The following is a 12537-nucleotide window of genomic DNA, read 5'->3' on the forward strand; positions in this document are numbered from 1 at the left end:
CTTCCATCATTAAGAAAGCAAAAACGGTGTAAGTGGATATTCAGAACCTGAGCGAATACACTTCTCTTTGAGACTAACATTTGTCCTATTTTACTAAGCATTCGAGAGAGCAGGATTCATACCAAATTCATTTCCCTTTACAAATAACTACACCTTGCTAAACTACAGGACAGACTGGATGTGTAATAAGCATTTCAATAGCAGGCTTGTGCCTGGCTCTAAAATGTACGGCAATTGCTTCAAAGAAATCCAGAAATAAAGCCGTGTGAAAAGCTCAGACATTAAAGAGTGAATGTTCGTGAAGAACCCAGTTCAAAACTATTTTTCTAACACACCTAAATTCTTTGAAAATATTGTGGTTAAAAATAAATAAATAAATAAAAATCGTTATATTGAAAAATCAGTGAAAAAAAGTAAGAGAAATGAATGTAAACCACATTATTTCATGATGCAACCAAGTAATACCAAAACTCTGTACTACAGACATGAAAAGTTTCTTACTTTAGCTGATGCAAATTTATCTTTCCTGTTAGTAGTCAACAAGGTTACAATTATTACATGCTTATCAAAAATATACTGAATTGCAGTACATTTTTATATTTAAGTTTCTTAATATAACTAAAAATAATTTTCAGAATAGACATTTTATTTTCTTCTTATGCCTTCTGTAGAGGAATATTGGTGGCAAAGAGAGTTTTTCCATAAGAATATAGCAAATGTTTGCTTTTTTACTTATTTAATAGTTTTGATGATATTTTCCATTTTTTAAAAAAGAAATGGAAAAAAAAAAAGTCTGAGCAATCTTAATTTGTACCACAAAGCTTTAACAAAAAGTGATGCTGTACTTGCAATGTAAGCTATTAAATTAGCTAGCCAAGAGATTTTGTTTTTGATTAAAGTCTTTGTGTTCTTTTTTTTTTGCGTTTTTTGTTGTTGTCATTTTATTTTTTAACCTGAAATTCTTTAAAGTCATTGCACTCCTTTATTAAGTGTGATCTTTCATAACATTGTTTGTTTAAAACAAAAGTTAAAGAGAAAGGCAGCTGTTACACAGAGAGGATATGGAGAAATGAAGGAAAAAGATAAAGCTGACAACTGCAGAAACATGATTACAAGACTATCCTCATAAAACTCCTGAACTAAGAAACAATCAAAATAAAGACAAACATTTTTTGCCATAGTTTCTGGACATTTAAAAATAATTCTCATATTTTATTGCTGTTGAAATTATTTCTTTGATGAAACATTTGAAATACACTTTGACAAAGCAATTATGGATCTGTTTTTTAGTGTCTATGGGGCTTTTGGAGAAGGACCTTAGTTTCCATCTACAGCAAAGTGACACCTAATGGACAAAAAAAGCCAGAAAAAAATCCTATTGGGATTTGGATTTCAAGTCAACCTTTGCAACACACCTTTCTTAGCAATTTAAATCTATGTTGAAAAAGAAGTACTTTTTTAAAAAAAAAATTTACTCAGGTGCTGGTGTCGCATGCACATGCACATTGTTATGGCACAATTTCTCCACGGCTGTAGAAGGTTCTGCTCTTATAGACCTGCTGAAGAAAGCAACATTTCTGAACTAATGCATGGTTTCAAGCTGATTATCCATCTGACTGAGTGGCAGTATCACTGAATAATGTAGCATGCCCCCTAACAGGAAATTACTTCATTTCTCCTATCTAAATGCACAATATCTAGACATTGATATAATCTGAAAATACTTAACTCCCCAGGCTTGAAGATAAAAAAAATAACGTCTCAGATCTGGAAGCGATTTTACATTAGAATCATGCCCAAGTCTTCCTTAAACGTCTGTTGTGGGAAAAAAATGTCACTACAGAGCATGGGAACTCTTTTGTCCTAGTATAAAAATGTATAGAGAGGATAGATAGGTAGGTGGATAGATAGATAGGTAGATAGATAGATAGATAGATAGATAGATAGATAGATAGATAGATAGAGGTAGAGGTATAGAGACAGTATAGAAAATAATGTCATTTTTATGGCTAAAGAGTAGCCATACGTATACATGACATGATATATAATGATATATATCGCCTATAGTACATATCTGTATATATGACTTGCATATGTGTGTATAAATACACATATTTCTATATGTAAATATACGCATTTGGAAATGTATGCAGTCACTTTTATGTATTTACACATGTTTAGAACCATATATTTACATATCTATATTTAGATATAATTAGACAAGTTAGACTTCTATTCTATTCTATTCTATTCTATTCTATTCTATTCTATTCTATTCTATTCTATTCTATTCTATTCTATTCTATTCTATTCTATTCTATTCTATTCCATACAGAGAGATTATATATCACTATTTTTCACAAATATAGCTAAGATATATGTATTTATATAAAAAGAATAGATACATTTAATGAACAATTATAACAAAATTTCTCATAGAATAGCCTTCCGCTGTAGAATAAACCTGGGTATTCAGTTTATACTCCTAGTATGATACTGAGCATGCAACTGATTCTCTCAGGTAGCTGGGATCATCAACTCTATTATATCCAAATGAAGCTCTGTCCACATATATGGATTTAAATAAACCAATATAAAAATAGCTAAAAGAAAATTATATTGGTGCAACATTTAAATTGTTTCCTTTTATGATGTGCAAGCAGTTCCAAACCATTTGAAATCTAGCTGTTGTAGCCTTGAGTGGTTTCTAGAATAACAAAAACAGCTGAGCCTCACAAAGTTGGCTAGGGCATAATGCAAAGGGAACATTTGATTCTTCCCATTTGCTCAAAGGCAATTACCATTCTTTTTTTTATTATTATTTTTTATTTTTTTCTGAGTGCATAGAATACCAGCACTAGTGATCTACATAGCAATGTCACTGGCAGGCACTGTTGCTGAATAGAAACACAAATGGGAGACAGAGCATTTTCTTAATGAGCATAGGCAGGTACTTAGCATTTAACCAGAGCATAGCCTACGACTGCAGCAAAGTTTTCTTTCATGGGTTACCATAACTTGCAATGCAACTGGCATTTGCTGATGGAACAAAAAATACAAACTGTATCGAGTCAGAAATAGACCAGTGGAAGATGGTAGTGTAGCAGAGTTCTCTTTTTTCTTCAGCTTCTTCTGAAATCTAGCTCTCAGAAAAACTTTCATGAAATAGTATTCCCAAAACTATGTTTGGAAAATGAAACTGCAAAAGCCTGTGGTGATGCAAATATCCGCAGCCTCCCTCAAAAGCAATACATAAAGAAAAGTGAATGTTTCACTCTCGTATGTTATCCAAAGATGTCAAATTGCATGGACATCTACTGGCCCGGGCAAACAAACGCCCACACAGCTGCTCCCTCACTCCCCCTCCTCAGAGGGATGAGGAGAAAAAGGGTGGGAAGACTTGCTCTTTGAGATAAAGACAGACACATTGCTCACCAGCTACTGCCACAGGCAAAACAGGCAAAATGCATGCAATTTATTGCTAATTTTAAAAGACTTGGGCAGTGAGAAACCAAAGATAAACATTAAAGCAGGTTTTCTGCACTAAATGTGCTTTGACAGAGGCACTGCAGCCGTAGCTGATTAGCTCGGTTGTGCCCCACAATGGGTACCTGGAAGCCAGCTGGAACCAGCTGGAACAGGCTGGAACCAGCTGGAACTAGCTAGAACTGGCTGCAACCAGCCATGACCAGTGCAAGGCAGCCTTAGCTGCTGATCACAGATGCCAGCCGCGTAGACCCACTACTATCAAAACCTTGCCGTTTGCACCAATGAAACATGTTACTTTGCACTGAATGTAGACACGAGCCAAGAAATAATCTCAATCTGAATTTAAAGTCTTCGGACAGAGGAGTGTTTTTTTCATTTTCCTCCTTAGACTATCTGCAAGATCATCTCCAACATAATATTTCTGTCTCCAGTTCCCACTACTTTTATGCAAGCCTGAATGTTCTGTGAGCCACTTTGTGGAATGGCAAGTGAGTATCTTCATCTTTTACAAGAAAGAGCCATCTACAACACTGCCTCTTTCCTGAAGTACTGAAAAAATGTCATCTGATATTCTGTATATCTCTGTCATGTCATAGAACCACAGAACAGTTTGGGTTGGAAGGGACCTTAAAGATCATCTATTTCTAACCCCCATGCCATAGGCAGGGACACAATCCAGTAGATCAGGTTGCTTAGGGCCTAATCCAACAGGATCTTGAACACCTCCAGGGATGGGGCCTCCACAGCATCTCTGGGCAACTTGTTCCAGTGCATCACCACCCTCTGATTGAAGAATTTCCTCCTCATATCTGATTTAAAACTATCCTCTTTTAGTTTAAGACCTTTCCCCCTTGTCCTGCCGTTATCTACCTGTGTTCTTCTCCATCCTTTGTATCATTTTTATAAGACCCCTTTAAGTATTGAAAGGCTGCAGTGAAGTCTCCCCAGAGCCTTCTCTTCACCAGGCTGAACATCCCCAGCTCTCTCAGCCTTTCTTCATAGGAGAGGTGCTCCAGCCCTCTGATCATCTTTGTAGCCCTCCTCTGGGCTCTCTCTTACAGGTCCAGATCTGTCTTGTGCTGGGGGCCCCAAATCTGGATGCAGCACTCCAGGTCAGGCCTCACAAAGGCAGAGCAGAGGGGGACAATCACCTCCTTTGACCTGCTGGTTACGCTGAAGAATGTACACCCATTCTTCTCTTCCTTTATTCAGTTTCTTTTTCCTTAGAACTTGCCTTCTCCTTCTAAATTCCATCACTATTTCCAGCATCTTTCTCACATTTTTGCTGTATTTTCTTTAAAAAAATTACATGCTAAATTAATCCAGTATCTAAGCAATATTCACTGTTCTGTTTGCCACTGTAGTCTATGTCCCTTATAGGTTTTTCTTGCCATTCTGTCCACTATTTTGCTCTGAACAAAGGTGTTCACCACCAAGTCTTGAGTTCAATACACAATTTTCTTTGTATGATCATATTTCATTCTCCTGTTCATCATTCAATGTCTCATTTTAAGGCATATTATTATCAGTGATAAATCAAATTAGGCACACTACAGACTCTCTCTTGGCTTTGCCCTCTCTTGGACAATGCAAAGACTTTACAGAAGTTGTCATTTTACTGATTGCTTTTTGGGGGAAGAAAAGCCAGACTTGACACAGGACTGAGTAGTAGCTTCTGTTGATATTTAACCAAGTTAATAAGCATTCGTCTTGCTACTTTGATTTATGTTATTTAGTTTCAAATCTATGAAAGCATTTTACATCTCATCTATAACTATACATCTTATTAAAGAGCTTCTTACGCAGTATTTTGTGAGATGCACTGGAAATTCCACATAACCCTTTCAATTTGTTTTCACTTTCCTTACTCTTTTTTTTCCTGTTATGTGTACTTGGTTTACATGGCAAGGTTTTAGTAGCAGGGGAGCTTCAGCGGTGGCCTCTCTGAGAAGAGTACAGAACCTGCCCCATGATAGAGGGGAGCCAGCTCTAGCCATCTCCAAAAGGGACTCACCACTGGCCAGAACTGTGATATGAGTGATGCTGGCTGGGCCTCTATAAGAGCAAATTGAAGAAAGGGGGGAAAATAAATAAATAAAAAATAATAAAAAATAAAAAAAACTGCTGCACAACAGCAGCTGAGAGAGAGGAATGAGAAATGTGAGAGAGCCAGCCCTGCAGCCCCCAAGGTCAGTGCAGCAGGAGGGCAGGAGGTGCTCCAGGCACGCAGCAGCAGTTCCCCTGCGGCCTGTGGAGAGGCCCCTGGTGGAGCAGGCTGTCCCCCTGCAGCCCATGGGTCCCACACGGAGCAGATCCCCACGCTGCAGCCTGTGGAGGAGCCCCCGGTGGAGCAGGTGGATGTGGCCTGGAGGAGGCTGCGGCCCATGGAGAGCCCCCGCAGGAGCAGGCCCCGGGCCGGAGCTGCAGCCCGTGGAGAGGAGCCCACGCAGGAGCAGGGGGTCTGGGGGGAGCTGCCGCCCGTGGGGGACCCGTGCTGGAGCAGTTTGCTCCTGATGGATGGACAAACGGAGCTGTGTGGGAGCAGTTCCTGAAGAGCTGCTGCCTGTGGGCAGCCCCCGCAGGCTCAGTTTGGGAAGGACGGCATCCCGTGGGAGGGACCCCATGTGGAGCAGGAGCAGAGAGTGACTGTGAAGGAGGGCAGTGATGAAGCATCAAGGGACTGATTGCAGCCCCTACTCCCCATTCCCCTGTTTTGCTCAGGGGAAGGATGTAGAAGAGGGTGGTCAAGGGGAAGGTATTTTTAATTTGCTTCTAGTTTCTCACTGTTCTGTTCTACTAGTGATAGTTAATAAATTACATTAATATTCCCTATGCTGATTCTGTTTTGCCCATGACAATAATTGTTATCTCCCTGTCCTTACCTCAACCCTTAAGTCCTTTTATGGAATCATAGAATCAGAGAATGGCTCAGGTTGAAAGTGACCTTAAAAATTATCTAGTTCCAACATCCCCAGTCATGGGCAGGGACACCACCTACTAGATCAGGTTGCCCAGGGCTTCATCCAGCTTGATCTTGGACACCTCCAGGGATGGGGCATCCACAAATTCTCTGGGAAGACTGTTCCAGTTTCTCACCACCTTCTGAGTGAAGAATTTCTTCCTAACTTCTAATCTAAACTTCCCTTCTTTTACTCCAAAAGTATTCTCCCTTGTCCTGTCATTGTCTGCCCATGTAAAACATTGTTCTCCATCTTTTTTATAAGCCCCCTTTAAGTGCTGAAAAGCTACAATAATGTCACCCCGGAGCTTTCTCTTTACCAGGCTGGACATCCCCAGCTCTCTCAGCCTTTCTTCATAGGAGAAGTGCTCCAGCCCTCTGATCCTCTCTGTGGACCTGCTCTGGGAGCTGCTCTGACAGGTTCACATCCTTCTTGTGCTGGGGACCCTAGTCCTGGACAAAGTACTCCAAGTTGAGCTTCACAAGAGCAGAGTAGAGGGGAATGATCACCTCCCTCAACCTCCTGGCCACCCCTCTGTTGATGCAGCCCAGGACACAGTTGGCCTTCTGGGCTGCAAGTACACACTGCTGGCTCACGTCGAGCTTTTTTTCCACCAGAAGCCACAAGCTCTTCTCTGCAGGGCTGCTCTCAATGAATTTTTCTCCCAGTCTGTCCTCATGTCAGGGATTGCCCTAAGCCAGGTGCAGCACCTTGCATTTGGACTTGTTGAACCTCATTAGGTTCAACTTCGAGCCCACTTTTCTAGCTTGTCCTTTTCATCTTATTTTCTCCCCCCCTTTTCTTTGAGGATGTAGATTGAGAGAGCAGTGTGGTGGAGTTCAGCTGCCCAATATGGTAAAACAACTACATTACAGTAAAATATTACAAGTGAATTCCTTCTGAAGAATATGCAAGTTCATGTGTCTTGAAAGACAAAGTTGAAAGTGAGATGAAGATTCAGTAAATTATTTTATGACGCGATTAAGTTTCAGGTGATCCTGAGGATTTTCTGAATTTCATTTAAATTTCCTTCAGAGTTTCAGCTGCGGGAAAAAAAAAAAAAAGATTTTTTTTCCTCTCCAAACTGTCAGAATAGTGCATTTCAACGTTTCAGATGCAGAATGCTTTGCATTGAGGCTTAAAGTCACAGTGAGATTTATACAAATTCATAAAAGCAAACAGATGGAGAAATGATCTGACCAAGCAAGCATACAATCACCTGAAATTCATACAAAAAGGAGCAAACCTCTGAAAAATGGCCATGAAAGTATTTACAAAGTGGGTAATAAGCATGAGCTTAAATAAGAGCAAAACATATTACAAGGAAGGAAATGTTTAGACCTTTGGATAAAATGAAATGTTTTGGAAAAACCCTCTATTTCACCAATGAAAATTCATCTACACAAAATCAGTCATTGAGTCAAAGAAGATGGCACAGAATTAGCAATTATGTTCTTTTTCAAATGAAAGCTCTGCATTTTTCTATGTTAAACAAAATATTGTGAAGTTTTTAATATGACAGTTTGCGATTTCCTACATTATTTTCATCATTGAAAATAATTGAAGAAGAAATTAAACAAAATACTTACTGAAACTCTCACAGGTAACTGATTTAAATTCTTTTTTTTTTTTTTTCTCGCTTCTTCTTACAGCACAGGCAAAGAACTGAGAAGACTGAAAATTATACTATAGTAGAACCCCATCTAAAAACTTGTTTACTTGTTTTGCTTTCTTAAGGTGTAAGGGTTTATTTCCTAAGAACTGATTTAAGTGAATCCCACAAATGAAGAAAAGGACTGAAAATGAATCAGGGTTGAGCGGTAATATTATTTAATGATACAGCACAACAGTGGTAGTAGTAGTGACTTCGTCCTTACTCAAGCTTCCTTCCTGCTATTTACTCTCTTAGACTGTCATGAAAGATATCTGCTGATGATGAAAACCTGTGCCAGTTTAAACAATATAATTTTGTTTAGAGTGAGCTGGAAGACCATGGTCAGAAGCAGGCAGACTCAAGAATTATATTTACATGTTTCATCATAGAATCTGTTGCATTCATTTAAAAGCACAGTTTTTGCAATACTTGTGCTGTGTTCATTTTGTTGCATAAAATATATTTCCAATGTAACTTTTCAAGAAAAGCCCTGGTAATTTTGGGGCTTGATCTTATTTCTATGCCACAAAATACCTTATTTTAATTGGATTTGGTGCCTTTAGCTATCTAACAACCCAAAAGACATGTATCTGAGCTTTAGACTTGTTGAATATAACTTTAATTCACTCTTCACTTTTTAGAATTCTTCCACAGTATTTCAGTTTTGTATGGCCTTGCATTTCATGGCATAAATGCAAATACTTGCTTCAAAGGGATTTATTTCAAATAAATGTTACTAGATTTTTTTTGAGTACATATAATAATTACAAAGTGTTCAGTTATGTATTGTACTTCATAGCTGACTATGCTGATGTTTTCAAGACTTCAGGGCAGTTTTCAAAACATTTTCAAAACTGTGTCTGGTTTAAAATTTGGTTTTAAAAAAGTATCTCAAGTACACAAGTCATAAAAATCAACAGTTTAAATAAATTTAATGATCACAATGACTATGATAGGAACAATGGTATTTTGATGTCCAAATATGTAGTTAGCATGCTGAAGAAAAGAAGAGGGAGTATTGGTGGCTAAAACATCCAGCCTCTGACTACTTCTTTAGTGTTCTCAATCACTCTCCAGTAACAGTATCAATTCAAATACAAAGTAAATTACATTAGCATTTTTAATAGGAAGTGTAGGAATGTGTGTATTTATCGCCACATACACACACACACAAATGTATGAGGCCTCAGAATACTCAGAAAGAAACTTCTCCTGACCATATTGCAGCTCATAATCTCAAACCTAATTAAGAGTAATGCATACGTCTCTTATAGTCAGTTCAAATAACGTCAACAAGACTATTTATTTATTTATTTATTTATTACATACTGATAAAAGTAGACATCTCTGTGTTGGATTTGTAAAATCACACTGTTCAAACTGACAACTCAGCACAACTTTGTCAGTCTGAGGAAATTCTTTCTTTCTTTCCTTTATTATTTCCTGTCTCTCTCCTCAACTGCCATTCTCTTCCTCGGCCTCACTTCTCCTCCTCCTTCTCTGCACACACCAGCTGATTATGCAGGCAATCATCAGATGCTGTCTCTCTCTTTTACTTTTAAAATTGCACTCACAGATGATGAGGATTTTGTTCCTGACTCAGATGGGAACATTTCAATAGAAATGAACTGTTAATTTGAGGAATTTCTTGATTATTTTTTTTTCATCTGTTCTCAAATACAAAAGAGGATGTCTCTTTCACTGACCTGTTTTCTTCTTTCCTTCATGCTTGCAGAAAAGTATCTCTGTATAATATTTTCCACCTTTCAATTATTCTGGGAGAAACCAAAACTTCTCAGAGAAGTCTGCTGAGAAAACAAAGGGTGGGAAAGAAAATAGAGCATCATGTATTTGAAGAAAAGCAACTTCAAATCCTGCTTCTTTACAATTGCCCACATTTCACAAGTTCATCTTCCAATGTTTTCACTATATATCTTACATGAAACAATAGCTGCCTTAGAAATTAAAACATAATGAGAATCTACTTCATCTGGGACCACATTGCTTGTGTGGCAATTTCACTGTGGCGTTCAATGCAACAGAATCATAAATGGGACTGAAAAGTATATTTGTACTCACTGGGTGGTCCCACTGATTTCCATGAGACTTTTTCATGCAGAGTGCACAGCGCATTCAGAAATTAGACTTTCATTAGTGTGAGTGCATTGGAGTTTTTTTGTTTGTTTGGTTGGTTGGTTGGTTGGTTGTGTTTTTTTATGCCAGTGCTAGTACTTGTCACACACGCTAAGGAATAAAACTTGTAGATCTGGTGGTTTAGATTTTGTTGTTGCTTTTTCCTCCAAGTGGCATTTCAATATTGTCCTTGCAACCAACAGTACCATCACTAAAAAGGGTGAAGTGAATTAGACAAGGACATTTTCACTCTTGAATTTCTTTCTATGTCCTCCCTGTGTTCAGTATCTATCCCCATTTCAGCTAAAAGGGAACCTGCAGCTGTGAGTTAGGATCTTCCAGGCAAGAAGCCAGTTCCTCCCTCTAACTATCAAGCTGGAAAATACTAGTCACATACAGCACTGAGAAAAAAAGGATGATTTAGATGTCTTATTGCTATTTTTTACCCACATAAATGATCTAAAATTATTTTCACCTAATAATGTTACTGTTCTTAGTCTTTCACGTAGAAACTTTCTCCTTCCTGTCTGCCCTCAAACAATCCCTGCAGACAGAGCATGCAGCAGGCATATACTTTGATCATCCTGCAAACATTCATTGCAGACCATCCTTTCTGATTGTTTTTGTTCCAGTAACTTATCTGACTATCAGGTTAAAGAATTTATAGTAAAAAGCCAGACTATAAGAATACAATTGCTAAAAACCTTCTAATTTTATTTATTTATAATTTTTTTTAAGGAGAGAGAAAGGCTGAATTTCCTATCTAGGCACAGCCAAACTTCAAGATCTGTCAAAAAAGGCCATTAGCATCACTAGAAAGATCTCTTTGTTGTCAGACACCTCTACAGAAGATATCTTCAGTTAACTTATCACTAGTGAGCATAAGGTAGACCTTAACTTTTAATCTCATGTGACAAGCATACTGATGAAATGGATGCCGAGTTAAAATATATATATATATATATATATATATATATAAAGGGAATTTGAGATCTCTTTTTGTTTTGTTTACACATTTACTACAATTCTGTTTTGCTGACTTGGGAGAGAAGAAAATCACCCGTGCAGGTGAACACAACAACTTGTGGAGGCAATGAGCTGTATGAAACACTCAAATGAAGTTGTTGCAGTTTTAGGCCTTAATTTTATATACAGTAGCCTGTCTCAAATAATTAGACACACTCTATTACAGGAAATCAGCAATAAATTTGCCAGTATATGGGACTTCTACAGAGAAACTCAGAAAAGGAAGTCTCCCTTTCACTACTGATATTGTTGCTGAATCCTTTCCCCATGTCCCAACACTTTTCAGCAGTACAGAGTGTTTTTTCAGTATAACGTTAAGCTATTTAGCTCACCAGCCTGTTAGGAGGCATGGCAGGGTGAAATCCTGCAGCCATGTGAGAAAGCCTTGCAGCTCAGCTACCTAAAAGAAAACACACAAGAGTACTAGACATGCTCCCGCACAGCCCCCTCCCCTCCCCCCCCCCCCCCCCAAAAAAAAAATTGTTCCACCATGATTTGGATCCAATCTGTGGAAGACAAACTGAAGAAACATTTATTTTTGCATCCAAGACATCTTCATCTGACAGTATATTAAAGATAACAAAAAGGCCTATCTGAAACCCACTACCAGAATAACTGTAAACATAATGGTGTCCTTTACCTTTTTTTTTTTTTTGGGGGGGGGGAGTGTTGTTTTTATTTTTGTTTCTGTTTTTAAATGACTGGCAATGGTTTTCTGCATGTCAGGCATTCACGACCCTTTATGACAGAAAATTGTCAAGTATCAACAGCAGAGAAAAATAAGCAGCACACGTGGTTACTCTAGAAGAGAAAAATAAGGACGTAGGCATTATGGCAGGATACATAAAGTCAAGTGATGAAACACCATGAATACCATGACATGGATTCATGTCTAAAGTCTTCTCAGCTTTAAAAGATGCACGCAGAGTTAAAGCTTGTTTTCAGAAACCTGGAAATAGGTACTATAATCAGTTAACATGGCAACAGTATCTAGATCAAAGTCACACCAAAAAGTGGAGGACAGCTCTCTAAAGCACAAATTAAAATGTCATTACATAGACTGACAAGCCTGAAGCCATTTCTGACAGGCATTTATGCAGTAGGCATTACATGGAGATAATCATATTTGCTGTGAAAACACATGCACATCTCAGCACAACAGGAAATATACGCAGTGGTTACCTTATGCGATGTATTGGCATAATATGTACAGAAGAGAGTAGTGTGTTTATGTACCATTGCATTTTGCTAGAGGCGATTAGACCAGTTTCACTA

At 38.2% G+C, this 12537-nt stretch overlaps 1 long non-coding RNA gene across 2 annotated transcripts in view; it reads right to left on the minus strand.

Moving 5' to 3' along the window:
* Positions 1-9804: 9804 nt before the first annotated feature.
* LOC310890081 overlaps positions 9805-12537 on the minus strand; it is a 51530-nt gene continuing 48797 nt past the window's right edge. Inside the window, exon 3 of one of the 2 annotated variants that reach the window (XR_014577004.1) lies at positions 9805-9908. This is a non-coding gene — a long non-coding RNA (uncharacterized lncRNA). Of the gene's footprint in view, positions 9912-12537 lie in introns of both variants that reach the window. The other variant, XR_014577005.1, reaches the window with a different exon arrangement.

This window comes from Anser anser (genome assembly GCF_964211835.1).
Source record: "Anser anser genome assembly, chromosome: Z".
NCBI classification, from domain to species: Eukaryota; Metazoa; Chordata; class Aves; order Anseriformes; family Anatidae; genus Anser; species Anser anser.